The 5,368-nt window shown below is 49.7% G+C and overlaps 1 protein-coding gene across 1 annotated transcript in view; it reads left to right on the top strand.

Moving 5' to 3' along the window:
- The first annotated feature begins 608 nt into the window (after positions 1–608).
- kank3 (KN motif and ankyrin repeat domains 3) overlaps positions 609–5,368 on the top strand; it is a 45,088-nt gene continuing 40,328 nt past the window's right edge. Inside the window, exon 1 of the mRNA XM_055658348.1 lies at positions 609–867. The gene's annotated coding sequence lies outside the window, so the exon portion shown is untranslated. The remainder of the gene's footprint in view (positions 868–5,368) is intronic.

Genomic DNA, 5,368 nt, shown 5'->3' with positions numbered 1-5,368 from the left:
GAAGGACCGAATGGCCTCTACTCCTGCACCTAATTTCTATGTTTCTATGTTTACTCGCTGGAGTTTAGGAAAAAACTTACTGAGTAGTGAAAGGCCTGAATAGAGTGGATGTGGAGGAGGATGTTTCTACTGACCAGAGGTCATCGCCTTAGAATTAAAGAACGATCCTTTAGATAAAAAATGAGGAGGGATTTCTTTAGTCAGAGGGTGGTGAATCTGTGGAATTATTTGCCACAGACCGCTGTGGAGGCCAAGTGATTGGGTATTTTTAAGATTGACAGATTCTTGATTAGAACGGGCATCAGGGGTTATGGGGAGAAGGCAGGAGAATGGGGTTGAGAGGGAAAGATGGATCAGCCATGGTTGAATGGCAGAAGAAACTGGATGGGCCGAACGGCCTAATTCTGCTCCTATCATATCTGAACATGTGCAGGAAGGAACTGCAGGTGCTGGTTTTACACCGGGAAAAAAATGCTGGGAGTAACTCAGCGAGAGAGGCAGCATCTGTGGAGAGAAGGAATGGGTGACGTTTCGGGTCGAGACCCTTCTTCAGACCGGTGGCGAGGTGCGAGAGGGAGGGAGATGAGATGAGATGAGGCGTTACTTATGATGACACAGAAGGAGGCAGTGTGTCGGAAACTGAGGGGATCTCAGTCCACACCCGGGGCAGCTCCACACAGACCGGAGTCTCCTCCTGCTCATCTATCTGTCTACTGGAGTTGGCATTGAGGGGGTCCTGCTCTCACAAGCCCGTGTGTGTGTGTGTGTGTGTGTCGCCCAACCCCGCTGCTGGAAGCTGCTGAAGCCGGGACACTGAGTGCCAGGAATCTCCACCGTCTGGCGGGGAAACCAAGCGGCTACTCATCTGTGAGTGCTGTATTTACACTGATGTTCTGGGCGAGGGGGAGACGACATCTAGCTCCGCCGGCGATGCGGCTGTCTCCTGGGGTCACTTATACACTGCCGGGGCTGGGGAGAGAGGGGGAGATGGAGAGGGGGAAGGAGAGAGAGAGAGAGAGAGAGAGAGAGAGAGAGAGAGAGAGAGAGAGAGAGAGAATGAGGGGAGAGGAGGAGGGGAGGAGGGAGGGGGAGAGGGAAGGGGAGAGAGAGGGAAGGAGAAAGGAGAGAGGGAGAGGGAAGGGAGAGAGAGAGGGAGAGGGAGAGGGAAGGGGAGAGAGAGAGAGAGAGAGAGGGAGAGAGAGAGGAGAGCGGGAGAGGAGGGAGAGGGAGAGGGAAGGGGAGAGAGAGTGAAGGAGAAGAGAGAAAGAGAGGGAGGGGGAGAGAGAGAGAGAGGTCAGGACCGTAACGCTGCCGGGCACAGCGGGTGTCCCGTGTCCACCCCTCGCTGAAGCCCAGCAGAGAGACAGTGTTGGAGCTGCTCGGGGCTTCATTGATCACAAGCTGCGTGGAGACGGGGGGCACAAACTGGAGCTGCTGGCGTGAGAGAGGCGGACACAAGGTGTGTGTGTGTGTGTGTGTGTGTGTGTGTGTGTCTGTGTGTGTGTGTGTGTGTGTGTGTGTGTGTGTGTGTGTGTGTGTGTGTGTGTCTGTGTGTGTGTCTGTGTATGTGTGTGTGTGTGTGTCTGTGTGTGTGTGTGTGTGTGTGTGTGTGTGTCTGTGTGTGTGTGTGTGTGTGTCTGTGTGTGTGTCTGTGTGTGTGTGTCTGTGTGTGGGTGTCTGTGTGTGTGTGTGTCTGTCTGTGTGTGTGTGTGTGTGTGTGTGTCAGGGAGCGGGATCAATGCTCAGCTGCTCAAGGTGTGCGGTACATGGTAAAAATATCATGTCAACTGCAGCCGTGATCAAAGTCCGTTGTGAGTGTGTGTGAGACCCTGTTCAAGACGGGTGTGAGTGTGTGTTACACTGCCCGGGATGGGTGTAAGTGTGTCACACACTCTGGGTGCGTGCGTTACGTTTACTGGGGTATGAATATGTTACTCTCTGGGGGTGGGGGTGTGTATCCACTAAGGTGTGAGTGTGTGTTTACACTGTCTGGGACTAGTGTGAGTGTGTGTTACACTGACTGCGACTAGTGTAAGTGTGTGTTACACTGACTGCGACTAGTGTGAGTGTGTGTTACACTGTCTGGGACCAGTGTGAGCCTGTTTACTCTGACTGGGACTGGTGTGCGTATGTGTTACACTATCTGGCACTAGTTTGAGCCTGTTTACTCTGACTGGGACTAGTGTGAGTGTGTTTACACTGTGCTGTGTTGGTGTGTGTTACACTGTCCACGCGTGTGTATGTTTACACTGCCCAGGACTAGTGTGAGTGTGTGTTACACTGCACTGGACCGGTGTGTGTGTGTGTTGGTGAGTGTGTGGTCTGCAGGATGGGTGTGAGCAGATACGTTACACTGTGTTTCATTCAGTGCTATAACATAGCTGAATTGTCGTTCATCATCGTTAGGAATTGCTGGTGTAGTTGCTCCATGACTCGCTGGATGAAGGGTGTGAATATATTGTCAATGATGTGCAGATTTTGTAGGTTAATTGGCTTCTGTAAGTTGTCCCTAGTGTGTGTGTGTGTGTGTGTGTGTGTGTGTGTGTGTGTGTGTGTGTGTGTGTGTGTGTGTGTGTGTGTGTGTGTGTGTGTGTGTGTGTGTGTGTGTGTGTGTGGTGTGTGTGTGTGTGTGTGTGTGTGTGTGTGTGTGTGTTGGATGGTGCTAGTGTACGGGGTGGTTGGTGGTGGGCACAGACACGGTGGACTGAATGGCCTGTTTCCACGCTGTATCTCTAAACTAAGGTCATAAGTGATAGGAGCAGAATTAGGCCATTCGGCCCATCAAGTCCACTCCGCCATTCAATCATGGCTGATCTAAGTCTCCCTCCTAACCCCATTCTCCTGCCTTCTCCCCATAACCCCTGACACCCACACTAATCAAGAATCTAAGGTAGAGAAAAATGCTGGAAAAACTCAGCGGGAGAGTGTGCCGAAACGTTGCCTATTTCCTTCGCTCCATAGATGCTGTTGCACCCGCTGAGTTTCTCCAGCATTTTTGTCTACCTTCGATTTTCCAGCATCTGCAGTTCCTTCTCAATCAAGAATCTATCTATCTCTGCCTTAAAAATATCCACTGACTTGGCCTCCACCATCTTCTGTGGCAAAGAGGGGAGAAGTGGGAGTGGCCGATGATACTGCTGGCCTTGCCGAGGCAGCATGTAGTGTAGATGAGGGGCCAACGGCAGGGAGGTTGGTTTTGTGTGATGGTCTGGGCTGCCTCCCCTCCACAATTCACTGCAACTCCTTGGGGTCTTGAAGCTGTTCCCAAACCGAGCTGTGGTGCATCACGATAAAATACTTCGGAGAAGTAATATTTCCAAGTAATATTTGGAAATCAATAGGTTGATGGGCGGAGAGGAGCGAGTCCCAGTCTGACCTCCGAAGATAGACACAAAATGCTGGAGTAACTCAGCGGGACGGGCAGCATCTCTGGAGAGAAGGAATGGGTGACGTTTTGGGTCGAGACCCTTCTATCCGGAGATGCTACCTGTCCCGCTGAGTTAAATGTGTATAAATGTGAGGTTATCCACTTTGGGGGCAAGAACAAGAAGACAGATTATTATCTGAATGGTGTCAGATTAAGAAAAGGGGAGGTGCAACAAGACCTGGGTGTCCTTGTACATCAGTCACTGAAAGTAAACATGCAGGTACAGCAGGCAGTGAAGAAAGCATATGGCGTGTTGGCCTTCATTGTGAGAGGATTTGAGTTTAGGAGCAAGGAGGTCCTACTGCAGTTGTACAGGGCGCTGGTGAGACCGCACCTGGAGTATTGTGTGCAGTTTTGGTCTACAAATTTGCGGAAGGACATCCTTGCTATTGAGGGAGTGCAGCGTAGGTTCACCAGGTTAGTTCCCGGGATGGTGGTTCTGTCATATGATGAAAGAATGGAGCGGCTGGGCTTGTATTCACTGGAATTTAGAAGGATGAGAGGGCATCTTATAGAAACATGTAACATTCTTAAGGGGTTGGACAGGTTAGATGCAGGAAAAATGTTCCCGATGTTGGGGGAGTCCAGAACCAGGGGTCACACAGTTTAAAAATAAGGGGTCGGCCATTTGGGACTGAGATGAGGAAAACCTTTTTCACCCAGAGAGTTGTAAATCTGAAGGATTTCTGTATGCCACAGAAAGCAGTGGAGGCCAATTCACTGGATGTTTTCAAGAGAGAGTTGGATATAGCTCTTAGGGCTAAAGGAATGTGGGGGAAAAAGCAGGAACGGGGTACTGATTTTGGATGATCAGCCATGATCATATTAAATGGCATTGCTGGCTCGAAGGGCCGAATGGCCTACTCCTGCACCCATTTTCAATGTTTCTTTGTTTTATATGTCTCCCTCCAGTCTAAACCAGCATCCGCAGTTCCTCCCTTACAACTGAGATATACAGATACATAGACAAGTGACGTTTTGGGTCAGCTATCCTTTATCTCCAGAGATGCTGCTTGACCCACTGAGTTACTCCAGCACTCTGTGTCCATTTCTGCGAATTGTGTTGGCTGGAACATTGCTGAGGTTGGAGGGAGGTGAATGACCGGCAGTGACCACAGACTCTGACCCGCTGCCCAGATGATGCTGGGACCACAGCTGGACACTGAGCTGTGAATCAAATCCATGTTTAGTTTAGCTTAGAGATACAGTGTGGAGACAGACTCTTAAGTTGGCACCAGCCAGTATATTAGTTCCATCCCTCCACACTCAGGACAATGTACAGAAGCCAATTAACTTATCAATCTGTACATTAAAAAAAATCAAAACAAATGTTATTTACATTAAGTAATATTTAACGCAACATTCCATAACAAAACTCTCACCGCCATTGTTCAAAATTGACACGTATCCCTTACTGTTAAACATCAAATACATCTATGGAGTGTGGGAGGAAACCGGAGCACCCGGAGAAACCCCCTGCGGGTCATGGGGAGGACGTACAAACTACACACAGACAGCACCTGCAGCCAGGATCGAACCCGGGTCTCCAGCGCAGTGAGGCAGCAGCTCTACCCGCTGCACCGCCGTGACGTCCGATTTCACTGAGACAGTTGCTGGGGGAACGCACGCCAGCTTCCAGGTGTATCAGTGTGATGGGGAAAGGCTTACACACACCTTGTACAGAGGCGTGGCAGTGCTAGGTGTGTGTGCGCATGTGTGTGTGCATATGTGGGTATATATGTCTGTGTATGTGGTTTGTGTGTGTTTGTATATGTGTGTGTATGTGCGTGCATTTTGTGTTTGGGCGTGTATATGTGTGTGTGTGTCTGTGTGCTTGTATATGTGTATCTGTGTGTGTGTGCATATGTGTATATATTTATGTGTGTATGTCCATTTATATGTGTATGTGTATATGTATGATGTGTGTGTATGTATATATAT

Source organism: Leucoraja erinacea, chromosome 29 (genome assembly GCF_028641065.1).
Source record: "Leucoraja erinacea ecotype New England chromosome 29, Leri_hhj_1, whole genome shotgun sequence".
NCBI lineage: Eukaryota > Metazoa > Chordata > Chondrichthyes > Rajiformes > Rajidae > Leucoraja > Leucoraja erinaceus.
Note: the sequence above shows the minus strand (reverse complement) of the source record. Positions and strands in the feature narration are given on the sequence as shown.